The sequence below is a fragment of the Triturus cristatus genome, chromosome 3_2 (assembly GCF_964204655.1).
Source record: "Triturus cristatus chromosome 3_2, aTriCri1.1, whole genome shotgun sequence".
Classification (NCBI taxonomy): domain Eukaryota; kingdom Metazoa; phylum Chordata; class Amphibia; order Caudata; family Salamandridae; genus Triturus; species Triturus cristatus.
The window spans coordinates 883,801,163-883,828,532 of NC_140584.1; the positions used below are offsets into that span (position 1 = coordinate 883,801,163).

General features: G+C 51.6%; 1 protein-coding gene across 33 annotated transcripts in view; it reads right to left on the reverse strand.

The window, feature by feature from the left end:
- Positions 1 to 27,370, reverse strand: part of NCOR1 (nuclear receptor corepressor 1) — a 1,832,391-nt gene that overhangs the window by 63,251 nt on the left and 1,741,770 nt on the right. The window lies entirely within an intron of this gene.

Sequence of the window (27,370 nt, forward strand, 5' to 3'; positions counted from 1 at the left end):
AACTGAAATTTGTATAGTTTCATATAAGTACATTGATTTATCTTCTGTGGGTGTACACAGAATTGAAACCTGGCAGGCATTCAAGCATGAGGGCATATTTATCGGTTAAATAAATGTGGATATGAACAAGTTACTTACCTTCGGTAACTATATATCTGTAAGAAACATTAGTTAGTTATAGATTCCTTACCTTAGAATTACCCCCCAGGAGTCAGACTGGATCCGGAAAGTTTTTTTGTCAGCAGTACCTCTGCGCGTCGGAAGGTGGCGTCAGTCGGCTCCGCGTCCGTCGTTGGCGTTGTGTCGCCGGGATGATGTCGCGGCAGCTACTTAGTTGCCGCCCTTGTGCGCTGACGTCAGTTCTGTACACGACTTTCCGCGCCAGAAACGCAGAGCCATGCAAGACATTGACCACTGGTGCACAAAACTAGGGCCCTGAAAGGATATCCTTAACCCTAAAAATCAGATCACAGAATGGGGAGGATGGGTGGGGCGGTAAGGAATCTATAACTAACTAATGTTTCTTACAGATATATTGTTAACAAAGGTAAGTAACTTGTTCATTTGAAAGAAGCACGTTAGTTATAGATTCCTTACCACAGCAATACCAACCCCGGTGGTGGGTCTGCAAACTAATATTACACCAGAAAGGCCTGGAGAACACACGGCCAAAGAAGCAGTCTCTTCGGACTTGACTGTCCAGGCAGTAGTGTTTGGTTCAGAGGAACTCCTCGCCCTAAAGCAGTAGTGGCTGCCTTCGCCCTGGTGGAATGGGCACGCAACCCCACTGGAGGCTCCTTTTTTGCCAGAGAATAACAGGCCTTGATACACAAAATGACCCACCGAGAGATAGTCCGTTTGTGTACGGCCAGAACTTTTTTGGCACCCACGTAGCCAAAGAGCTGGTCATCCACCCGGAACGGTTTTGTGTGGTTCAGATAAAAAGACAGCGCACATTTTGGGTCCAGATGGTGGAGCCTCTCTTCATCTTTGGAAGGATGCGGAGGCGGAAAGAAGGCGGGCAAAGTGATGGTCTGCCCAATGTGAAAGGCAGTGACAACCTTTGGCAGAAAGGATGGACGGGTTGCGAGGGTAACTTTGTCCGGATGCACAGAGAAAAAAGGAGGCTTTGAAAAAAGAGCCTGGAGCTAACTCACTCGCCTGGCAGAAGTGATGGCCACCAGGAATTCAGTTTTGAGAGTTAGAAGCCTCAAAGGACAGTTGTGAAGTGGCTCAAAGGGAGCGCACATTAAATAAGTTAAGACTAGATTCAAGTCCCACTGAGGTATAACAAAAGGAATAGGAGGAAACAGATGAGTTATGCCTTTCAAGAATCGATTAAAAACCGGGTACTTGAAAAGAGAAGGCTGATCTGGAAGCCGAAGGAAGGCAGAAATGGCCGAGAGATAGACCTTGATAGTGCCCAGAGCAGAGCCCTGCTAGGCCAAAGAAAGGGGGAACAAGAGAACCTCAGAAAGAGGGGCAGAGAGGATCCACAGCCTTTGCTGTGCACCAAGCCACAAATTTGTTCCACCGACGGGCGTATACCGTCTTAGTGGAGGGACGCCTGGCTGCCAAGATTACATCGCAAACTTCAGGAGGCAGGTCAAACGATGTCAACTGCCACATCTCAATCTCCACGCAAGGAGGTGGAGGCTGGACATTTTTGGGTGGAGGACCGTCCCCTGCTGCTGCGACAGAAGATCCTCTCGAAGAGGCAGTCGGATCGGAGGATCGATGGCCATGTTGAGCAGCTCAGGATACCAGATTCTTCGTGCCCAATCCGGAGACACAAGAATGACTTAGGCCCGGTATCGCCTATTCTCCTTCAGCACTCTGGGCAGAAGTGGTATAGACTGAAAGGTGTACAACAGACTGCTACTCCACGCGTGATGAAAAGAGTCTCCTAGCGAGTGTCGCCTTGGAAAATTCCACAGCGCAGAATTGCTGACATTGCACGTTCTCGTCGGTGGCAAATAGATCTAACCAAGGTTCTCCCCACTGTCGAAAGAGACCTTGCACTACCTCCGAGTGAAGACGCCATTCGTGATCCATCAGGCACCTGCGGCTGAGTTCATCCGACCTGGCATTGAGGGAACCTGCCAGGTGACGAACCACCAGGAAAATGCCCTGATGTCCCAGCCATGTGCAGAGGCGCAGAGCCTCCTGACATAGGGTTCACAACCCCACCCCGCCCTGTTTGTTGCAGTACCACATGGCGGTGGTGTTGTCTGTGAATACCCGCACTACTCTTCCCCGGACAGAGGGAAGGAATGCCTTCAGTGTAAGACGAATCGCCCGGAGCTCCAGTGGCCGCCCCATACCAGGAGTGACGCATCTGTCACCACTGTGAACTCTGGTTGAGGAAGTGAGAGGGAGCTGCCGTTGACCCAATCAATCCTGGTTCGCGAGCCACCACTGCAATTGTCGTGCAGTGCTCTCCGAGATCTGGACGCAATCGGACAGATTCCCCTGACGCTGCGCCCACTGGAACTTCAGGTCCCATTGCAGAGCCCGCATATGCCACCTGGGATTATCGACCAGCAGAATGCAGGAGGGCATGAGGCCCAGCAGCCTCAGGGTCATTCTGACCGAAACCCGTGATAGAGGCTGAAAGATCGGAATCATAGCCTGAATATCGCTGCTTGGGAGGATAGACCCGAAACCACGTCGTGTCCAGAACCGCTCCGATGAAGAGGAGCGTCTGAGAGGGAATCAGGTGCAACTTTGGCACATTGATGGAAAACCCCAGCGAATGCAGGAAGTTGGCCATAGTCTGGAGGTGGGAGACGACTGCCTGAGGCGAGCCCACCTTCAACAGCCAGTCATCGAGATAGGGGGAGAAGGAAACCCCTGATCTGCGCAGATGAGCTTTCGTGTACACCCGAGGGGCGCTGGTAAGGCCAAAGGGTAGCACGGTAAATTGAAAATGCTCGTGGCCTTCCGTGAACCGCACGCAACGCCGGTGGGCCGGCAGGACGGGGATGTGAAAATAAGCTTCCTGCAAGTCCAACACTACCATCCAGTCTTCCGGATCGAGGGCAGACAGGACGTGAGCAAGCGTCAACATCTTGAACTTCTCCTTCTGGAGGAAGGGGTTGACGTCCCTGTGATCCAAGATAGGATGCAGGCCCTTGTCCTTTCTGGGGACCAGAAAGTATTCGGAGAAACAACCACGACCTACTTATGGGACAGGAATGCGCTTGATGGCTCCCTTGGCGAAGAGAGCCGTAACTTCCTGCTGGAGAAGGTCCAGATGATCCTCCGACGTGCGGTGGTATCTCGGTGGCATGGCTGGAGGGGTAGTCTCGAAGGGGAGATAGTAGGCCCTTTGGAGTCTTTGCAAAACCCACCTGTTCGACGTGATGGTTGGGCAACCTGCTGCGGCCTGTGGCTCTTGGCAGGACGTAGGGGGTCACCCATTCCATAGCCACGAAAGGGGTGAAAAGCAGACTGTGCTGGGTGGCCAGAGATGCCCAAGGACTTGCCCGTGAGTCCTTGAAGCGCTCTAGAGCGTTGTCCGCTTTGTTGCCAAAAAGGCGACGGCCATCAAAGGGCATGTCCCTCAAGGTATTCTGGACATCCCCTGAAAAGCCAGTTGATCTCATCCAGGTGAGGCGACGAAGTGCTACTGACGTTGAAATTCTTGGGCTCAGAGAGTCAGTGGTATCCAGCCCACAACGGATGGTAAACTTTGCCGCATCCCTCCCAGCGGCAGCGGCATGGGAGAGCACTGTCCGGGCCTCCTCCGGACACTGGGGCAGCACCTGCACAACCGCATCCCACACAGAGTGGGAATAAGGGCCCAATAGACATGCAGTGTTTATCGACCGCAGTCCCAAGCAGGCAGAAGAGAACATTTTCTTCCCAATATGGTCCACCTTCTTGGATTCCCTTTCCGGGGGAGGAGTGGGGAAGGCCCTCTTGGAAGTGGAGGCTTGGACTACCAAGCTCTCCGGGGTGGGGTGTTAGGAGGGGAAATTGGGTCGCCCGGAGCCTGGCAATGGCGTCGGGCAATCATCCTATCCACGGGGTGCCCCCGATTTGGGCCTGGACCACACGCCCAAAAGGATGTTTGTAAGGGCCTCATTAAACAGCAGCAGGGGCTCCGAAGAGCTCACCGCCGGTTGAAGCACCTCTGTCGGGAGGTTAGTCCTGACCTCAAAAAGGAACAAAATGGGGAGTAGAGAGGTACCACTCAACATGAGTAGTGAGGTGGATACATCCTCCCGAACGTAAGTTTATAAACCTAGGGATCCACCCACAGGTATGTATGTACGTCAAAAACTCCCAGATTGAGTATGTATCCCCACAGTGGTGGAAAATACACACGTTGTTTAAATACCCCTCACACACCAAAAGGGCCCTTGGTGTCATGCTTCATCATAGGGGTCTTCCCGCCCCTCTACGGGACGGGGCGTGCTACGACCTGCATATACGCGGGAGCACTGTTATTGTGAGACAACTATGTGTTGTGTAGGGATGTGAGAGGAAGGGTAAGGAGTGGATAGGAAAGTGAATTAAAGCTTCGAAACATGTCGGCAGATATAGGAGGCATAGTTCATTGAGGCATATACACCTCCTTCCCCTCACTTTAATGATACCAGCTCCAAGGTATATTAAAGTTTTCTTGACCAACGAGCCAGGTATTTTTTAATTCACTTTCCTATCCACTCCTGACCCTTCCTCTCACATCCCTACACAACACATAGTTGACAGCACCATCGAGGAGTGTTGTATTCCCTGTAAAGAGGGAAGAGTATGAGTAGGCCCAACACTGGAACAACCAGAGTGTAGAGAGGAGGACATACACATGAACCTCCCTTCCAGTCACCAGAAAGGAAGGAGGGAACAAATAAACAGAACAAAACAACCAGTCAGGAAGGTAGTGAAAGAGGGCACTCGCAGAATACAAAGCCACCCGCAGGGAGACAAGTGCAGAAGACCGAGCAGAAGGTCCTCGCAGAACGGGGAGGAAGGGCGGGCCATAAGGAATCTGCGGCTAGAATCGTCTCTACCAGATACATCGTTACCGAAGGTAAGTAACTTGTACATCTGATAGACTACTAGCTGCAGATTCCTTAACGTAGAATAGATACCCTAGCCATAGCCAGAGGGAAGGAGGGTCTGCGAGAGAACATTCACCAGCGTGGAAGAACACAAGGCCCCAACAGGGGATGTGTCAGCGGGGAAACACATGGTCCCAACTGGAGATGTTGCAGGGGGACAGGAAGGACGGCCCAGTCCCCACCAAGCAGAAGTAATCAAGAACAAGGAGAGGGGAAGGCCAGGATACCACAAGCGAACCCGAGGGGCAAAGGGCGTCCACCAGAAAACCCGGAGACAGACGGCACCAAGAGAGTACCAAGGAAGAAAAGAACCACCCGCAATCTCCAAGGAAAAGAGGTGGAAACGGATGCAGAGCCCACCGCAGAACACACACAGCGAACGTAACAGCTGAACGGCATCAACCCCAAGGCAGGGGACAAGGCAGGAACAGCCCGCAGCCGAGAAGCACATACGTGAGAAGGAAGATACAGTCGCGCAAAGCTTCAGCAGAGCAAGGGCAAGGGACAGGAGCACACGGGAACACTCCAAGGCTCACGGAGACGGACATTAACGACCATGTGTGAGCAGCAGGCAGCCGGTAAACACTACGAAGTAGTGTGCCCAGAACAACCTGAGCTCAAGATGAAGACAGAGGTTAGGGAACCCCAGAACAAGCCCCAGAGAAAGACCGGGCCAATGGCATAACCCGTCCCATGAAGAGAAGTGGGACCTGCCAAAAGATAAGAGCTGAAAGACGTCAACCAGAACACAGGGGAACACCAGGAAGAACCTAGCTCCCCCTGGAACACAAGGCATAGGACCATGCCGAAACGTCGGCTAATAAGGTGGAAACACCATGACAATGCCATAGACAGCACGACAAGGGGCAGTCTGGAGATCCAGAGGCTGAAGAGGACAGGCAAGCCCTGCAGAAAAAAGGGAGGGGGGGGAGAACACCATCGGATACCGAGCAGGACAGAACCTGGAGCAGCGCAAGCTGCATTAAGGTGGGAGAGAACAAAGGGAGAGAGAGAGAGACCGCACCAAGCGGTATACAGTGACGCCAGCAAACGCGAGGAACCCGAGAAGGTATCCCAGCTTAGGACAGAGCTATACAATAGCTTATCAGTACCCCACCTAGGGTATGACACGTCCCCAAACAAAACAGGGGAACACCTATAAGGGAAACCCGCAGCAGAGGTCAAGAACATAAAAGACCCGTGGGCATCACTAAAGGTGGCTTACCAATCACCCGAAAATACAGATGGTCCAAACTGAGGACCAATACGGCTGCACCAACAGCCAAAAAACACACGCCCCAAAAACTGAAGGGCTGAACCAGCAGCCAAAAGCACAGAGGGGCCAACTTAAGGACCCAGAAGGCATCCCAAGCCATACACAGCACACACACGGACCAACCGAAACACCAGGCCCAATGAAAAAGGTGGGATAACGCCTCCTATAAAGCACCGAAGGACCGACAGTGGAAGCTTACAGAGGGGGAGGAGGACGGAGCCCCGCAAGGAGTCGTTGAATGGCGGAGTCCGCGTGGGTGTTAAATAAAAGAACCGCATCAAAGGGCAGGTCAATAAGACGCTCCCGAACATTCTCCGGAAAGACGCTATCCCGCAGCCAAGCATGGCGGCGGAGGGCCACAGAACTAACCATAGCGCAGGCGAGAGAATCAGAAACCTCCATGGACAAACGGAGAATAAAGGCAGCCAACTCCCGACCATCCATCACATGGTGCTGCAGCTCAGACACTCTCATGGGAGGTACGAGACAGAAGGGACTTTGCGGAAACCCATAGGACGGAAGTAGCCCTGACCAACACACAAAGTGTGTTGAGCGCTCGCAGAGCAGCACTGGTGGAAGCAAACATGTTACGCCCCTAGGAGTCCAAACACCGGGCCTCCCGTGACAGAGGGAGCAACATTGAAGGCAAAGAAGGAAAAGCAGTCTGCAGGACAGGGCCCTGGGCAGATGGGTGGGAGGAAAGGCAGACTGGGTCGTGCGGGGCAGGACGGTGGCGGTGGAGGAGCGGCTGAGGCACCGGATAACCCGTAGCAGGACGCCCCTAGGCTCCCAGAAGAGAGTTGTGGAGCGAAGCTTCAAATGGAAGAAGCAGCTCACCTCCACCAGAGCCGTGGTGGAGAACCTCCAACAAATGGTCCGTAGGGAGTGGAGCGACCGGGTTGCCCATTTGCAGAACGCTAGCGGCCGTGGAAATTGCCCAGGCAAAGGCTACACTTGCCTCCGCAGGGCGTAGTGGGGGAGAGAGCAACTCTTCCGTTGGCGAAGGCTGTAAGCTAAGCCGCCCGTTCCCGAGCCCCGCTGGAGGAAGAAACGGCCAGCCCCTGTAGGATGGAAGCCCCATGGACGAGTGAGGGGCCTTTGGGAAAATAGACCGCGAGGTGCGAGAGAGCGGGTCCGGGGGTTGTGGCCGCGGAGACGGCGTAGAACCCTCCCTGGAAGACGCAGGGGAAAAAGCAACGATGCGGTGTCCAGTCTCCAGTGAAGAGGAGACAAGGAGTTGACAACCCTCCGGAGAGGAAGGAACCTCCGGGGAAGAGTCGACGATCCGACGTCGCCGAGGAGTCCACCATTGGCACGGGCGTGACCTCTACCATGGGTGCCGAGCCGACCTCCACCACCACGTGCCTCTGAGGAGAAAGGGGCGGGGTCAGAGCCGAAGCGGCCAATGCACTTTACGGCACCGGTTCGACCTCCGACAAGGTAACTGTCAGCGCAGTGGACCGAGAGGGACTCGGAGAAGAGCCCTGAGTACCAGCCTCCACCCACGGCGCAGTCAGCGCTGGGGAGAAAAGCCGTTGGCGCCGCAAAGGCGTCAGCTCGGCCTCCAGTAAGACAGCCGACTGCCCAGAGGACCAAGAGGGATTCGGGGACGAACCGTGAGTCCCGGCAACTGTAGGAAAGTGGCTCTTGATATACTGTTCCCAAATAGGTACAGGGTGTACAGAGTCCACAGTCCCCACAGGTTTGGCAGAGGCTAAAGTTAGATATAACCTTACTCTCTAAAGAGGTAGCTTGGTCGAGCAGTAAGGCAGTATCAGATGACAGTGTAAAGCATTTGTTGCACACACTCAGCCAGAAAATGGTCTCACACACTTAATAACTGAACTCGAGGCCAATGGTATATATATAACAAATATATACTTGTTTTATTTTAGAACCAACAATAGGCATTAAAATATAGTTTCTCAGAATGAGATGCTTTATATAAATACTTTTGCAATATGCAATTGACTTTTGTAGAAAGTTACAAGTGGTTGCAATAGGGAACACAATTTTAAACACAATAATGCATTGAGTTCAATGGAAGTTTCAAATTATTTGCCACAGATTACTTTTAGGATTACTTTTGGAATTCCAGGACTGGATCCTAGATTCAGTCCTGGGTCAGTACTTGGAATCAAGTGATAAAGGTCGACTTAATTACGGTGATGATTTTTAGACAATATTTTGCTATTTTAAAAGTTGACAAAATATTTCATAGAAAACAGTCAATGATTCCCTATGGCAGAAAATTCAAGTTACAGGTACAGTATGTTCTCGTTACTTTTGTAATCTAGTACTGGGTGCCTAGACTCAGTACTTGGACCTTTATCCAAAACAGGTAAGCAATTACGTTTTCAGAAATTATACGATTTTTAAAGACTATTTAAAGATTGCAGAAATTGACACTTAGAAGAAATTTCACAGAAAAACAGTCAATGATTTCCTATGGGAGAAAATTGGGTTACTGGCAAGTACAGTTGTAAGTATTTTTCAGAGTCAGTGCTGGGCACCAAGATCCAGCACTGGGAGCTCACCTAAGAACAGGTGAGTATTTTCGTTTTCGTTACTCGGCTGATTTTTGGTGAATATTTTAAATTTTGAAAAGTTCACACTTAGAAGAAATTTCAGGAAAAGCCAGTCAATGTTACCCTATGGAGAAAATTGAGTTATCGGTTTAAAGGTAAGTACTCGGCTGGCAGAGTTAAGGTTCTGGGCATAGACTCGTTGGGTCTCCCAGGGTCAGGTAGGTACAGTTGGTTCACCCTCAGCGGCACAAGGGCGGCCGGGTGCAGAGAGAGTTAGGCCCAATGAGAGGTAGGGGGGCCTTGGTTGGTGGCTGCTGACTAGCAGGCCATGCGGCTGTGGGAGCTGCGCTCCTGGTCACTTACTCGGGGCAAGTGGGGAAGTAGATAGGTGTAGAGGTAAACTGCCAGGCCCACTCGGGCGGATGGGTGCAGGGTGCTTTTGAGCCTTCGGGCGCTCAATTGATTTCAATGGGAAATCTCCGGTTTAGAAAAGGACTGCAAGCTTGGGGACGAAGATTCTTCAGGGGCCACCACCACTTCGAGAGGTAAGTTGGGTAGTTGGAGGATAGGTAGGTACCCCGGGATTGGGCACAGGGGGCCACCAGGTGCAGGGGTGCCTTTTGGTGTCGGGAAATCTTACCCTCTGTTGATCGCGGTTGGGGGGGTACCTGGTTCTGAGGCTGCAGGCTTCTTCAGGCGTGTCGAGGGGGTCCTTGGGTGCCGGACTCGGGGTCACAGTCGCCATGGTGTCGTCCTCGTGGTCTTTGTTCACTCTGGCACAGGCCAGGCTTGGCGGGTGCAGAGTGTGCTGGGTTTGCGGTTCCGGGCTGCTGCCAGGGATTAGAAGTAAATTTCGAGTAGAACCTCTACTCATGGGAGTCCCAGGGGGCTTAGAGTCAATAGGTAGCCAGGTCCTCCGGGGTTTGTGAGGTTGCTGGCCACAAGAGATGCCGGGTTAGAGCAGAAGCAGGTTCGAGGGTCAACAGACCGGTAGGGCTGGGGCCAAAGCAGTTGGTGTCTTCCTCTTCTTAGCAGCTGCAGGGCAGGTCTTCTTTCTTCTAGCTCTTCTTTGGATTTCGGAATCTGGAATCTGGGGAAGGAAGGTTCAGGGTGCCCCCAAAATACTAGATTTAGGGGCGTTACAGGTAGGTGAAGGACAGGGACCAATGGGTACCTGTCCTGGGGTGGGTACACCCCCTATCCTGCCTCTCTCCCGTGGGAGGGGAGCAGTAGCCTAGTCCTGATTGGGCAGGGCTTCCCATCTTCAAGATGGCGAGAGCCTGGAGATGTGCTTCACCTCGCCTCCCCCACCTGAGGGGTGGGGTTGGCAGGCTGGCACATCCCCTGTCCTTATTTGAGTTTTCCGTCCAAGCTTCCCGCCAGAGTGGGGGGTTGCCGTGGCCTGGGGAAGCTCACAGAGGCGGCATGCCTTTGAAGCTTCCCCCTGCCCTTCCTGGGGGAGGAGATTTAACACCTCGCCCAGGATGTGCATTGTTGCAGGCCCAGGAGAGCAGGGGCTCTCCCACCCAGGGGTCCAGCAACATGTCTGCTGTGTTGCAGCCTAGGCAGACTCAGAACAGACGTGGATTGTAGGTTAGGTTTCAGGGGGTATCTCTAAGATGCCCTCTGGGGTGCTTGGTACATTAAATCCCACACTGGCATCAGTGTGGGTTTAATCTGCTGAGAAGTTTGATACCAAACTTCTCAGACTTCAGTGTTGCCATTATGGTGCTGTGGAGTTCGTGTTTGACGAGCTCCCAGCACCATATACTCTTAAATGGCAGCACTGCACTTACAGTGCCCAGGAATGGACCTGGGTACTGTAGGGCTCCTGCTCCTGTGCCCACACCATTGGCATAGGTCACCCAGCTAGAGGGGTGGCTGAAGTATGCCTTGGGAGTGTAGGTGGTGGGCATGGCACACAGGGATGTGTGCCATGTCGACTCTTTGTTTTGTCTTGTACCCAGACACTCAGCCTGCAAGGGCTGTGTGTGTGTGTGTGTGTAAGGGTACAGGGCCTCGAAGGGTGGCACAATGAGTGCTGCAGCCCTTAGAGGCCTTCCCTGGTCACAAGGCCCTGGGTACCTAGGGTACCATTTACCAGGGGCTGACATGTGGCCAGGGTTTGCCAATTTGAGTTTTGTGTTTTAGGGAAGGAACATAGGCCCTGGGCACTTGATTGGCAGGAGTCCAGGGCACACTCAGTCAAAGTACATTCAGCAATTCAGCAAAACGTGGTGGCATACCATGCAAGAAAGTTGGCACTTTCTCACAGTATGTTCTCGTTACTTTTGTAATCCAGTGCTGGGCTCCTAGGCTCAGTACTGGGACATCTAAAACAGGTACGTAATTACGTTTTCACAGTAGGTACGATTTTTAAAGAATATTTGTAGTTTGCAAAAATTCGACACTTAGAAGAAATTTCACAGAAAAACAGTCAATGGTTTCCTATGGAAGAAGATTGAGTTAGCGGTAGGTATGGTTGTAATTACTTTTCAGGGTCAGTGCTGGGCACCAAGATCCAGCACTGGGATCTCTCCTAATAGCAGGTGAGTATTTTCGTTTTCGTTACTCGGTTGATTTTAGGTGAATATTTTAAAGTTTAGAAACTCCACACTTTTTCAGGTGCAACCAGTCAATGTTACCCTATGGAGGAAAAGTGAGTTATCGGCTTTTGGTTAAGTACTCGACTGGCAGAGTTAAGGTTCTGGGCATAGACTCAGGGGTCTCCCAGGGTCAGGTAAGTACAGATGTTACACCCTCAGCGGTACAGGGGCAGCCGGGTGCAGAGTGAGTTAGGCCAATTGTTATCCTTTGGAAGGCAGGGGGCCCTTGGTTTGTGGCTGCTGGCTAGCAGGCCACGCGGCTGTGGGAGCTGGGCTCCTGGTCACTTGCTCAGGGCAAATGGGGAAGTAGATTGGAGTAGAGGTTGCACTGCCAGGGGCACTCAGGTGGCTGGGTGCAGGGTTCTTTTGAGCCGTCGGGCGCTCGATGGATTGCAATGGAGAAGCTCAAAAATGAACAAAGGCTGCAAGCTCGGGGACGAAGATTCTTCAGGTGCGACCACCACTGCGAGAGGTAAGTTGGGTAGTTGGAGGATAGGTAGGTACCCAGGAGTTGGGCACAGGGGCCCACGGGGCACCGGGGTGCCTTTTGGTGTCGGGAAATCTCACCCTCTGTTGATAGCGGTTGGGAGGGTCCCTGGTTCTGAGGCTGCAGGCGTCGTCAGGAGCGTCGAGGTAGGTCCTTGGGTGCTGGATTCAGGGTCACAGTTGCCGGGGGGACGTCCTCGTGGTCTTTGTCCACTCCAGCACAGGCCAGGCGGGTGCAGAGTGTGCAGGGTTCGCGGTTCCTGGCTGATGCCAGGGGTCAGTTACTTGATTTGAGCAGTACCACTGCTCATGGGAGTCCCAGATGCTTAGAGTCACAAGGTAATATATAAAGAAGTGGTCCCAGCACAGTTCTATTTTAAATGCAGTATCAAAGCAACATCAATAAACAATGAACAATTAAATGGTGCTAAAGTGTTATTTAATCACACAAAGCACATGGTAACTTTTGATTTAGGCCAACAATTTTGGACAATAATACATTAAAAGGTTGGAGTGCCCAACTGGGTGGGGGGAGGGGAGGAGGGTGATTTGAGTGAGGTAGTGAGGCGAGTGACAAAATTAATATACAGAAGTATCACAAGTGAATTGTTAGGCATGTTACTCAATGCCACATAATCGCAATGACATTTTTCAAACAGTTTACATTCATTTGGCAAGCCATGTACAATAGAGCAGACACAGTGCACTATTGATGGTACTGGCATGTATAGTATGTCGACGTTTCGACCCCTTAACCCATGTAGGTTGGTTTACGTCCTTACTGATGGGGTCTTCCTCAGGACAAAGGTGAAGGTGTGGAGAGAGGGGCACCGTGTTCAGATAGAGAACCTAGTAGGTACAGACTTGGTGTCAAAGATGGTAGAACTCCGGGACTCCAAATTGTAGGAGGGGGGTGTGGGGGGGGAAGGGAGTGTCATGGACACTTAGAATGAAAATAAATTCCCCAAGTCCTCAGGGCAGAGTTAATGCTGCATGGATAACCGTGGTCAGGCCCTCTGTAAATGTGGTGAAATTAATCACAAACAATTTCTGCTTGTTAGTCCGGCATTCCTCTGCTTTGAATGAGCCGCTCATTCTAAGTGTCCATCACTCCCCCGACCCCCCCTCAATTTGGAGCCCCGGATCCCTACCGTCTTTGACGCCAAGTCTCTACCTACTAGGTTCTCTATCTAAACACGGTGCCCCTCTCTCCACACCTTTGTACCTTTTCACAACCCTTCCTGCAACATGCCTGTTGTATTTGCCAAGGTGTGTTGGTGTCCTGCTGGCCACAACCCTATTGCAATTAAATCAGTGAGGGACAGCTCGTGGATGGCCCCTGTGCCCTACAGCATCGCCTGGACTCCACAGCTGCAACTCCAGGGCCACCACCCTATCTTGAAGTACCCCAGAGAAGGTTAGGCATTGGGCTCCTGCCCCTCCTGGACGACTCCGGGAGGCTTGGACTCGGTCTCCTCTCTCCTCATGTACTCCTCATCTGGAATCCACGCCTGGATTCCACCGACCTGGTCCACAGGTCATGGTAGCAGCTGGACATCCGAAGATCCCCACTGACTTCAACAGGCGCTTCCGACCACTTCACACCTATGCACCCGGGCACACTGGTGTAGGTATCCTTTTTCTCTTGGTATCCACGGGTGGGGGTGCTCCCCAACCTCCCTTGTTCCAATGGGTTTCCGCTGGGTCCTCGGAGAAGGGTCCTGAATCCTATAAATCCTAACTGCGACTTCCCAATGTTATTCAATGGACGCTCACCCGGGGTATCACCTCTGCACCTGGGCATCTAGAGACTTCTAGTTAGTTACCTTTGGTGGTTCCGTTGTTCCCCTGGCATACAGATCCTTGTGTGGTAGTCTTGGTTAGGTACCCCTTTCACATTCCACTTATTTAGTATATAGCTTCCCCACCCCCAACTGGGGCACATGTGTTTTTAAGTGCTTAATTACCTGTTTTGCTGATGTATTTGTTGTGTATGCATATCTCTGGGTAGGAGATAACCCAACGTAGTTTAGTGACTGGTGTTGTAATAAATAGTATCCATTTTTCCCACACTGGCGTAGTTCTTTCTTGAGTGGAAATCACTGACTGATGTGTGTGGTAATTGCACCTGCTTTACACCCTTCTGGATAAGCCTAAGCTGCTCTCCACAGCTACCCCTCGAGAGCTTTGGTTATCAGGGACTACTTTCGCGATCACTAAGGGTTGCATGGACTCAATGCAGGGTGTATCACAAATAGATGTACACCATATACTGAGCCTGCCTCCTACATACTGCTCAAGAAAAAAATTCCAGATCCAGTCTGATGCCTGGGGATAATTCTAAGGTAAAGAATCTGCGGCTAGAAGTCTCTATCAGATGGGGTTGGTAAGTGTATTACACAGCGAGTCGCACAACCACACCATATAATACGCCCCTACAGAAAGCTGGACTTTGCAGATGTTGCCCCACTTTCTGCCCCCATTTGAACAACTAGATGCTGGTTTTTCAACTCTCAGTGCACTGAAGCCTGCTAACTAGGCTCCAGTGCCAGTGTTCTTTCCCCTATAACTGGCATGTTTAATTGTAACTCAACTGCCAAGGACTTTAGCACCCCTTTAAGACCCTAGTAAAGAGTACCCCTAGTACATAGGGCATGGGAACTATAAAGGGTCCCTACGGGGATGCAGCATGCATTATGCCACCCAAGGGACCCACACAAAAACTATACGCAGACTGCCACTGCAGGCTTCGTGAAAGGGTGTAAGCCCTTCTGAAAACACAACATTGCACAATCCCTGTGTGCAATGCCCATACACTGCATGTACTAGATGTAAATCACCCCTACAGCAGGCCTTAAGAGCATTGAGGCAGGGTGCATTGTATTACGTGTGAGGACATGTCTGCATGAGCAGATATGCCCCACTGATGTCTAGTTTGATTACTAGATATTGTAAGTGATCAGGGAAGCCATCTTAAAGGCATGTACTGGGTTACTGGTCATTATGAGGTAAACCGATCCATGATTGATTTACTGAAACCAATGGCGTTTGGTATCAAACATCTTGTCTTGATAAATCTGTACTGATGCCAGTATCAGCTTTATGAAGACCTTCACACACAGGACACCTTAGAGGTACCCCTGAAACCTACAAGTCCTCTAGTGTGCTGGATGACTGGTATCAACCAGCCTGCCACCAGAGACGAGTTTCTGATCCCCTTGCGGAAAGAGTCTGCGCTCTGAGCAGAAGCAATGCTTGCTCTGAAGGGAGGTTATCATACCTCTTCCAGCAGGATGGCTAGTGAATTACCATGTCAAGGCCAGAGGCTTCAAAGCCTCTGCCGCCTTTGATATGCAACCCTGGCTTCCCCCAGTCCTGGGGAAAGACACCCCCTGCCATGAGGCCCATTTGGCAGTAGAGCAGATGACAAAGTTACTTACCTTTGGTAACGATGCACAAGATACTTACCTTCGGTAACGATATATCTGTAAGAAACATGAGTAGTGATTGATTCTTTACCTTAGAATTACCCCCAGGCGTCAGACTGGATCCGGAAAGTTTTCATCAGCAGTACCCCTGCGCGTCGGTAGGTGTCTTGCGGCTCCACGTGCATCATTGGCGCCAGGATGACGTCGCTAGAGCTACTTAGATGCACCCACCCGCGCTGACGTCAGTTCTGTACACTACTTTCCGCACAAGGAACGCAGAGCCATGCAAGAAACTGACCACCGCTGCCATGAAACTATGGCCCTGAAAGGGATGACCTTAACCCTAGAAATCAGTTCGCAGAATGGGGAGGATGGGTGGGGCGGTAAGGAATCTATCACTACTAATATTCTTTACAGATATATAGATTTACCGAAGGTAAGTAACTTGTGCATCTGAAAGAAACACTTAGTGATAGATTCCTTACCTTAGAATAGACACCCCAGCAATACCAACCCCGGTGGTGGGTCTGCGAACCAAGATCACACCAGAAAGTCCAGGAGAACAGAACGTCCAAGGAAGCCATCTCTTTAGACTTGGCTGTCCAGGCAGTAGGGCTTGGTAAACATGTGCAGCGAGGCCCACGTAGCTGCCTGACAGATGTCATCCAAGGCTACTCACCGTCCCAACGCAGTAGTGGCTGCCGTTGCCCTGGTAGAATGGGCGCGCAGCCCCACCAGAGGTTCTTTTTTAGCCAAAGAATAACAAGCCTTTATGCACGCAACGACCAATCAAGAGATGGTCGGCTTGTGCACGGCCCGACCTTTCTTTGCGCCCACGTAGCCAACAAAGAGCTGGTCATCCACCGGGAACTGTTGTGTGGGGTTTAGGTAGAATGAGAGCGAACGTTTTGGATCCAGACGGTGGAGCCTCTCTTCCTCTTTCGAGGGATGCGGAGGCGGATAGAAGGTAGGCAAAGTGATGGTCTGCCCGATGTGAAAGGCAGTGACAACCTTCGGCAGAAAAGATGGATGGGTCCTTAGAACCACTTAGTCCGGCTGGACAGAGAGAAAAGGAGGTTTAGAAGAAAGAGCCTGGAGCTCACTCACTGTTCTGGCAGAGGTCATGGCCACCAGGAAAGTGGTCTTTAAAGTGAGAAGACGAAGAGGTCAGTTGTGAATTGGCTCAAAGGGAGCACACATCAGATATGTCAGAACCAGGTTCAAGTCCCACTGAGGCATTATGAAAGGAACAGGAGGGAAAAGATGAGTAATGCCTTTTAAGAATCTATTTACAACAGGGGACTTGAAAAGGGAAGGCTGATCTGGAAGCCGTAAAGAGGCTGAAATGGCCGAGAGATAGCCCTTGATAGTGCCCAAAGCAGAGCCCTGCCGGGCCAAAGAAAGAAGGAATAGAAGGATCTCTGAAAGAGGGGCAGAAAGGGGATCCACAGCCTTTACTGTGCACCATGCCACAAACTTATTCCACCTACAGGCATATACCGTCTTAGTGGAGGGACGCCTGGCTGCGAAGATTACATCACAAACTTCGGAAGGCAGGTCAAAAGACATCAACTGCCGCCGCTCAATCTCCACGCAAGGAGGTGGAGGCTGGACAGGTTCGGGTAAATGACCGTCCCCTGTTGCTGCGACGGAATTACCCCCAGACGTCAGACTGGATCCGGAAAGTTTTTCGTCAGCAGTACCCCTGTCCATCGGAAGGTGGCATCGGTTAACTCCGCGTTCGTCGTTGGAGTCATGGTCGCGGGGATGAAGTCCCGGTAGCTACATAGACGCCGCCCTCACGCGCTGACGTCAGTTCTGTACACGCCTTTCCACGCCAGAAGCACAGAGCCATGCAAGACATGGACCACTGGTGCACAAAACTAGGGCCCTGAAAGCAAGTCCTTAACCCTAGAAGTCAGTTCACAGAACGGGGAGGATGCGTGTGACAGTAAGGAATCTATAACGAACCTATGTTTCTTACAGATATATCGTTACCAAAGGTAAGTAACTTGCTCATCTGAAAGAAACAGTTAGTTATAGATTCCTTACCTTAGAATAGATACCCCAGCAATACCAACCCCGGAGGTGGGTCTGTGAACTAAGTTCACACCAGAAAGTCCTGGAGAACAGAACGGCCAAAGAAGCCGTCTCTCCGGACTTGGCTGAACAGGCAGTAGTGTTTGGTGAACGTGTGCAGCGATGCCCACGTAGTTGCCTCACAGATGTCATTAAGGGGGACTCCCCGTCCCAAAGCAGTGGTAGCTGCAGTCGCCCTGGTGGAATGGGCGCACAGTCCCACTGGAGGCTCCTTCTTTGCCAAAAAATAGCAAGCTTTGATGCACAGAACGACCCACCTGGACCTTTCTTAGCGCCCACGTCACCAACAAAGAGCTGGTCGTCCACCCTGAATTGTTTGGGGCGATCCAAGTAGAAGGAAAGCGCACGTTTTGGATCCAGACGGTGGATCCTCTCTTCCTCTTTTAAAGGATGCGGAGGCATAAAGAAGGTGGGCACAGTGATGGTTTGGCCAATGTAGAAAGAAGTGACCACCTTGGGAAGAAAGGAAGGTCTAGTTCTGAGGACTACCTTGTCCGGATGAACAGCCAGAAAGGGAGGCTTGGAAGAAAGAGCTTGTAGCTCACTCACCCTGCGTGCAGAGGTGATGGCCACCAGAAAGGCATGATGGCCACCAGAAAGGCAATTTTTAAAGTTAGAAGCTTGAAAGGACAGTTATGTAGTGGCTCAAAAGGAGCGCACATAAGATATGTAAGAACCAAGTTAAAGTCCCACTGGGGCATTACGAAGGAAACAGAAGGAAAAAGATGAGTAATGCCCTTAAGGAAACGATTTACAACAGGGAACTTGAAAAGAGAAGGCTGAGCAGGAAGCCTAAGAAACGCTGAATTGGCTGAGAAGTAGACCTTCAGAGTGCTCAGAGCAGAGCCCTGCTGGGCCAAAGAAAGGAGGAACAAGAGAACCTCAGAAAGAGGGGCAGAAAGGGGATCCTCAGCCTTTGCTGTGCACCATGTCACAAATTTGTTCCATTTGCAGGTGTATACGTCTTAGTGGAGGGACGCCTGGCCGGAGGTGTAGGCTGGACAGGCTCAGGTGGAGGACCATCCCCTGCTGCTCCAACAGAAGATCCACCCGAAGAGGCAGTCTGATCGGAGGATCGATGGCCATGTGTAGCTGCTCGGGATTCCAGACTCTTCGAGCCCAATCAGGAGCCACAAGAATGACTTGGGCCCCGCCGCGCTTGATGTTCTTCAGCACTCTGGGCAGAAGCGGTATAGGCAGAAAGGCATATAGAAGACCGCAACGCCACTCGCGACGAAAAGCGTCGCCTAGCGAGTGGCGCTTTGGAAATTCCAACGCGCAGAATTGCTGACATTGCGCGTTCTTTTCTGTGGCAAATAGATCTAACCAATGCTCTCTCGACTTGCGAAAGAGATCTTGCACCACCTCTGAGTGAAGACGCCATTCGTGATCCATCACGCACCTGGGGCTGAGCTCGTCCGCCCTAGCGTTCAGGGAACCTGCCAGGTGTTGAACCACCAGGCATATGCCCTGATGTTCCAGCCATGTCCAGAGGCGGAGGGCCTCCTGACATAGGGTCCATGACCCCACCCCACCTTGTTTGTTGCAGTACCACATGGCGGTGGTGTTGTCCGTGAACACCTGCACTACTCTTCCCCGGACAGAGGGAAGGAATGCTTTGAGTGCTAGACGAGTTGCCCGAAGCTCCAGATTAAGAGGAGCGTCCGTGACTTTGGCACGTTGATGGAAAACCCCAGCGAATGTGGGAGGTCGGCGGTAGTCTGGAAGTGGTATACGACAGCGTTGGGCGAGCCCGCCTTCAACAGCCAGTCGTTGATATAGGGGGAAGACTGGAACCCCTGATCTGCGCAGATGAACAGCGACCACTGCTATCACTTTCGTGAACACCCGAGGGGCGCTGGTAAGGCCAAAGGGGGGCACGGTAAACTGAAAGTGCACGTGGCCCATCGTGAACCGCAGGTAACACCGGCAGGACGGGGATATGAAAATAAGCGTCGTACAAGTCCAATGCAACCATCCAGTCTCCAGGGTCTAGGACAGACAGGACCTGAGCTAGCGTCAACAGTTTGAACTTCTCTTTCCGGAGGAAGCAGTTGACGTTCCTGAGATCCATGATAGGACGCAGGCCCTTGTCCTTCTTGGGCACTAGAAAGTAGTGGGAATAGCAACCATGACCTACTTCTGGGACATGAACTCGCTCGATGGCTCCCTTGGCCAAGAGTGCCAAAGCTTCCTGTTGGAAAAGGGCGGGAGGGGTAGTCTCGAAGGGGAGGGAGTAGCCTCTTCGGACTATTTGAAAAACCCACCTGTCCGACGTGATGGTGCGCCAGTGGAGGTGATGTCGAATCCTGCCACCCACTGGCGTTTAGTAGCCCTGGAAGGTCGGACTAGGAAGGTTTGGAGGCTGTTGCAGAGAGGGCTGTGGTGGACTGGCCTGCCCGCTGGCCCCCAGAACCACGGCGGTGGTTCCCACATCGCTGGGCGCGCTGTGGCTGAACAGCTTGCGTCGGCCTGTGGCTCTGGGCATGACGTGACGGGGCACCCCATCCATAGCCACGAAAGGGGCTAAAGGCAGACTGCGCAAGGCGGGTGGTGGAGAGGCCCATGGACCTGCCCGTAGCCCGAGAGACCTTAATGCGCTCCAGCTTGTTGTCTGCCTTGTCGCCGAATAGGGGACGACCATCAAACGGCATGTCCAGAAGAGTGGATTGGACATCATCTTAAAAAACAGTTGACCTCAACCAGGCAGCATTGAAGGGCTACCGACGTGGAAATCGTCCTGCCTAGTGAGTCGGCGGTATCCAGCCCACAGCGGATGGTAAACTTCGCTGCATCTCTCCCTTTGGCAACTGCCCGAGAGAGTACAGCTGGGCTTCCTCCGGGCACTAAAGCAGCACTTGCACAACGGTGTCCCACATGGAGTCGGTGTAACAGCCCAACAGACATGCTGTATTTACCGACCGCAGTCCCAAGCTGGAGGAAGAAAACATCATCTTCCTAAGATGGTCCAGCTTTTTGGATTCCCTATCAGGTGGAGCGGTAGGGAATGCATCCTTGAAGGTGGAAGCTTGTACCACCAAGCTCTCAGGGGTGGGTTGTTGGGAGAGAAAAGTGGGGTCGCCCGGGTGGTGTTGGGCAATCATCCTATCCACAGGCGCCCCTGTGTTGGGCCTGGACCAGGTGCTAAAAAAAAAATGTCTGTTAGGGCTTCATTAAAGGGCAGCGGGGGCTCCGAAGGGCTTGCTACCGGTTGAAGCACTTCTGTCAGGATGTTAGTTCTAACTGCCACTGTAGGTAGTTCGCGGTGGAGAGCCTCGGCCTCTCTACGCAACACCACTATATACGACACTCCCTCCTCTGTAGCCACGGTAGGAGGAGACAACATGCCAAGGTCTGGTGAGGTATCCAGATGACTGGCTTCCCCCAGTTCCTCAATCCAGTCCGGTTCATAACCTAACTGGTAGGATAAAGGTTCTCTGGTCCCCTCCCAGCACTCCTCACTCTCCTCTGGCTGCCAATCTGGTCTCAAAGAACAGGGGCACAAAAGTACCCGTGGGCGCCGGATCCGGCGTCGGTCGATGCCGGTCTGGCTCCGTGTCTACCTCGAGGTAGAGGCCGGGGTCCACATCAGCTGGGGACACAGCCGACGCCGGTTGTGGACGTGGTGCCGATGGAATTGGCGCCGGAGGAGAAACAACAAGGTCGACCGTAGCCGATCCGAATCCAGGCCCGAATGCAAGGGGACCCTGCGGTTCTGAGGCCAGAGCTGCCGGCGTCGAAGGCCCAGGGTCTGCTGGGCTGCCCAAAGATGGCATGCATCGCTTCGTAAAATTGACGAAGCTGGGCAGGGGTCGCTCTGGGTCCCGGGAAGAGAGGGAAGCCCAGAGTCGGCCCTTCAGGCTCCGCACGCAGAGACGTGGGAGGGGCACCTGGCCATGTCTGAACTGGGGTGGCGGAGTGAGCTAAAGAATGATGGATTAAACCCAGATCAGTTGACTGGGGGTGAGTGCTTGCAATGTTCAACACTCCGTCCATCACCCCCTTTGGTTTTGCTTTGTTCGCCCTAAGTTGGCAGGGTATGCCCAGACGTGGGTCCCTTGCTCACTTTGCCACTGGATTCAAGCTGGCCTGGCTGATGACGGCTGATTAGCCAGAAACCGTTCCCAGGATGCTTGTTTCCGGTCCAGGGTAGACATGGCTTGGCAGTTCGGGCTGGACTGTTCCCATGAGGCACAGGGTCAGACTGATTTGCATATGGCCATGTCTGAACTGGGGTGGCGGAGTGAGCTAAAGAATGATGATGGATTAAACCCAGATCAGTTGACTGGGGGGTGAGTGCTTGCAATGTTCAACACTCCGTCCATCATCCCCTTTGGTTTTGATTTGTTAAGTCAGGATACCAGCCCTGCCAAGACCGACCAACCAACGAGGAACGTCAGCATCACTGAGATAATCCCCAGGAGTGGCCCTGTTGTCCAATTTTTCCCCCATCACCAAGTCGACCCCAAGAAGTGAGAGTCTCCAACGCAAGAGCCCTGCTGGACAAAACACCTGAGCCCCACAGCCATAGTCCGAGCCAACAGACTGTGTTCCTTTGCCCCGGAGACCTTCAAGAGCTGTGCCCCCTTTGGGTTACGCCGAACTTGTCCCCACGTCCTTACTTGCAGCTTTTTTCTTGTTACAGGTTTCTCCATTGATTTTACCGTGTAGAGCTCGCGACTAGCACTTCTGCAGCCGGACTTAACAGGACAGGTAATACTAAAATGCTGGTGGTTTTATGGACCTTGGTCACTAAGCATCCCATGTCCAAGAGTTCAATCCTAATAACCGTTCGCAATTATACTTATGCAGTGTATGTTTCTCCATTAGGATAAAATTACCACGTTCGAGGCTCATGCCTCAAATCTGACCGCTTTTGCTATATTACTGTGTTTCTGTAAAAAAGCGAACTCCGAAAGTACTTGCCTGACTCCAATTATCTTGGTGTCTAAATTTATATAAAAATCGAAGTTATTTTTCTAAATTGGTTTTGAATTTCTTCTTGAGCGTATGTCTCTTTTATTGACTCTGTGTGTACAACAGATGCTCAACACTCAACTTTAATAAGCCTATAGCTGCTCGACCACACTACCACAAATAGGGCACTTTGCGATTGTTAAATCAAGCCTCTGTAAACCAATAAGGGTCGCCTAGACTTTCTGCACAGAGTACCTCATTTTGGTACACTATATAGAAAGCCAGCTTCCTACAACCCCATTTCCTCACATTCAGGAAGTAACTGAAAGCTACATTTATGTCCCTGGAGATGCTTCTTAACCTACAAGGCCAGGCAACAAAACTATCTGAGTTATCCAGCAAAAAATACTTTCAAAATGTAAGAAGCAACAAATGTTTCAGCAGTTATTTTCCATTTGAGCTCACATAATCTGGAACTCCTTACCAGTAGCTGTACAAATAAACCCAGATCTCACACGCTCACAGAAAATTAAAAATGCAGCTTTTAAGCAAGTAATAATTACCACGTGCCAATAAGCACAGTTTCTAAATTGCAGCATATTAGTACTAAGTAGCTTACCTAACCAATAAATGTTGCAGTTAAATCAAAGTTTAAATGTTTAACATTTGGATACTCAAAATACAACATTGGTCCAAAATCCGAAATGGCTGTTAATGCTCAAGAGATGTATACATTATAAACATAAAACCATTCAAGCAAACTCCTATCATGCATAGGATAAATTGCATAATGTGCTAAACGAATGAGTTACTTACCTTCGGTAACGATGTATCTGGTAAAGACATAGTCTAGCCGCAGATTCCATAACTTAGAATATCCCCAGGCATCAGACTGGATCCGGAAAACCCTCCGCAGCAGCACCCCTACGCACAGGGGCTGCGCCGCACGGCTCCGCCCTGACGTCATCCACGGACGTGACGTCAGCGGAGCCATATATGCCCCTCCTGGCACGCTGATGTCAGTTTTCGTCTGAGAAACTGTTCCACGCCGTAACGTGGATCCACCACCAAAAAACTGTTATAATATGGGAACAGTGTGTGAAAATGATGAAGACATGGAATGATGAAAAACGGCACCATAAAGGAAAGTGCCAGGCATGGTGTATTGAAAACGAGTAAAGGGAACCCCGCAAAAGTGAAGACCAACCACCCTGGGAGGTAAATGATGAACAACATCATGGCGGATGACAAAAAGTCCGCAACCTTAATGTACAACTGTGAAGGACAATAAGTCCGGAACATAGGAACTAGGACAATTGACCACAACACATCACCAGAAAGACGTTGTATCCCTAATAAGAGATTCAAAAAATGTGGCAGAGCCAATAGACCTCAAACCAATGGAGCACAGGGGTGGTAAGAGACCCCAAGGTGATAAAGAAAGGGAGAGCGGGGGATGGGAAAAACGCGAATAGAACCCACACTGTACAACCCAGGGCGTAGGGAAAGGATACATGACACATGAGCATAACGTCCAATTACGAAAATGGGCGGAGTAGAGCTATGAAAGCAGAATGAAGCACTCTGTGTGGGAGTGAAGTGAAAGCGTCACCCTGCAGAAGGATCAAGCCACCCGAAGGGAGGCGCGCGTAGAAAGCCCAACCTGAAAAGGTCCTCGCAGAACGGGGAGGACGGGCGGGTGTTAAGGAAACTGTGGATAGACCATGTCTCTTCCAGATACATCGTTACCGAAGGCAAGTAACTCGCTCATCTGATAGAGACGTCTAGCCGCAGATTCCTTAACTTAGAATAGATACCAAAGCCATACCTGTAGAGGAGGCGGGTCTGTGACTGAACCCCACCAAGTTCTAGAGAGAACTTGGCTGTCAATAAAGTGACTAAAACAGTGCCGTCAATCATGTGACGAAGCGCAGTGGGGACAGTAATGTCAGCGCAGCTAACTCCTAGACCATGAAGCTCAGAAGAGAGGGGAGAACAATGGAAGCCAAAGGTACCACAAGCCAACAGCAGCACGAAAACCCCTTTTGTGTATAACGGGTTGAGAGAGGGAAAGCCCAGAGCCAGAATGCGCGTGCTGGAGCAAAAGTTCACAACTACAAAAAGGGATGATGAACCAAGCCTAGGGCCCGAGGGATCCGCAGGATCCGAGGTGTTGACAGAAACCAAAAAGCGATTACCGGTGGACCGGGCAAAGCAGTGGGAAAAAAACACTGTTGAACCTGCGCCTGCAAGATACAGGGGGCAACGAAGGCAAAAAGCTGACTCCTGCCCAGCAAGTACCGGTATGGAACAAGAAAACGCATACTAAATATGCTGGAGTTAAAAGGAATCTGATGACACCGCCAGAAGTGGAACTGGACCTAGGGTGTTAAAGATCCACCAGATGTAATGGGTCGCCTGTAAGCAAAACCCAGAGAGATAGCAATTGGTATGACAGAAAGCGCTTACCGGCCCAGTATGTAGAATAGCGGAAGAAGCACTTTTCAAGCTGCATCAGCTAGACGCATGTGACAACATTTTGCAGGCGGCCAATCCATGGTCAGAAGGCTGGTAATAAAATAGAAGACACGCCAAGACATAGGCGGTCTGTTACAACCGGCGAAAGGGCCAATGGCACATAGCCTAGCGTCAAAGCAGGAGCGACACTAAGACACCGAAGCATACCAGAAGGCACCTAAGCACCTCGTGTGGACGTTGGAACCACACGAAGAAAGCAAAGGCCTCCTGCAGGGCAGCGTGTGCAGCTCAGATGTGCACATCAAAAGGGCAATGGCCCAAAAAGGGGAACCAGGCAGCCGAGCACCACATAGAGGTGGGGGCACAAGCAGATCGGGTCAGTGACCACAGACACCGCATGAAGGAAAGAGCAACACCCCCCCTTGCTCGGGAAGAACCACGGTCCCCTGCAAGCTAGAGGCACAACAGTGGAAACAGTCAGGATGAATGTAAGTGCCCCGGACTACAAGAAGCAAGTATTCCGAAGAAATACGCCCTATGAAAAATCACGGTATGATCCAAGCATAAGTGTGGAAACACCTGTATGGGGCAGCAGGGAATGTGGAAAAAAACCTCTGTAGGAGAAGAGGTGAGAAAAGAGGCCACATACAGCAGAGATATAAATGCTAAGCTAGTACCCTGGAGTACGAGCCCAATATTGGTGGCGGGCCAAAGTTTCTACTAATAATACTAAACATTGCAGCACAGCGGCGGAGAAAGTGTGAGCTGCAAAAACAAAGACAGAAGCACTACAGACAAGCGGGACCAAAGGCACTCGAAGTGCGACAGGGCGATGCTAATAATAGGATCGCAGGACAATAGACAGGCCGGAACTCCCCGAAGGATGTCCGCGAGGAATTCTCCATAGGAGCGTACTAAGGCAAGGCAGTCGCCCAGCACCAGCACATACCCCACATAGGTTAAGTGTCAACCCCTGATCAGGGGATCCTCTTGGACAAAACAGGCAGTCAGAGGACTGAACAGAAGATTAAACCAGCCATACGGCTGAAATCTAACAAATCAGAAAAGGCTGAACAGCCGAGTAAACGGGCAACCTACTATACACGTTTGTGATAGAGGTGTAGGAAAATAAGGCATAGAACAGTGCAAAAGTTATGGCAACCAGGACAAGAGCCGGGAGACTGCCGAATCCGCGCGGGGATCAAAAAGGGTCCATCCCATTAAAAGGTATATCTCTGAGGGCATCCCGAACATTATCTGGGAAACTACTGTCGCGCAGCCATGCATGGTGGAGCAGAGCCACATATCGAGCAAGAGCTCGTCCCACAGAGTCAGTGGCATCAAGGGTAGAACGGAGCGAAAAGTGCGCCATTCCCCTGCCATCAAGCAGAAGCAACTGTGACCGCGGCTCCTCTGGAATAGAAGGGAGAAGGGTCTCAACCAGATCCCAAAGGATCGAAGATAAACGCGCGAACACACACGCAGTATTCAAGGCGCGGATACCAGCACTGGTAGAAGCAAAAAGTTGGCGAGCACACGCGTCCAGCCACCTAGACTCCCTAGTGGGAGGTAATAATGGCAAGGCGGATTAAGACTAAGTTAAAGGTCGCCTGAACGAGTCCCTGAGCCATAGGGTGAGTGGACAGGCAGAGTGGATCACCCGGAGCAGGACGGTGACTACGCAATAGCCCGATCAACAGAGTCACCAGAAGAGGGCCTTGCCCATGTACCACGCAAAATGTCCAATAAAGACCTGCCAAATGACAGCAAAGGCTCCACCTCAATAGGCTCCATATGGAGCAGATCCAGTAAGGGATCAGACAGCAGGGGGACCACAGGAGGCTGAAAACCAAGAATAGCAGCCGCCCTGTGAATGGCAAATGCGTAAGCAGCTCCAGCTTCAGTTGCCATCCGGCTAGGCGATAATAAGCTGCCGGTAGGAGACGGCTGAAGATTAAGCCGTCCACTGGACAACAAAAGTGGAGGAGCCGGAGACTGACCCGAAGGCCACGCAACACAAGGCACTTGCACCATGGGCCCCCGATCCAGGGAATCCAGAGAAGCATCAAACTCTTGATCAGGAGGCATTGTTGCCGGCACTGGCGTCGATCGACACCGTGTGGAGGTCGCAGCGACGTCCGAGGAGTCGGGACGAGCAGCAACCTTGTGAGGAAGCTTGGAAGGTGGCAGCGACGGGTTTGAGTCGTCTGGACGACGACCTCCAGAGGGGACTCGACCTGGACACCGTCCGACGTCGATCCCACTGCAAAATGTGCACTTTTGGTCAAGCCGGGCATCGAGCAGGGTGTCGGGGCTGCGCCGCCTCCGACATCAAGCTAAAACCCGAAGGCATTGCACACTGTTCCGGCGACACATAAGATGTCGAAAAGGCCTAAAAACCAGGCCAAGGAACTGCTGGTCTTCCAGGATCCACGTTAGGACACGGAAAAGAAGAAAACTGATGTCAGTGTGCCGGGATGGG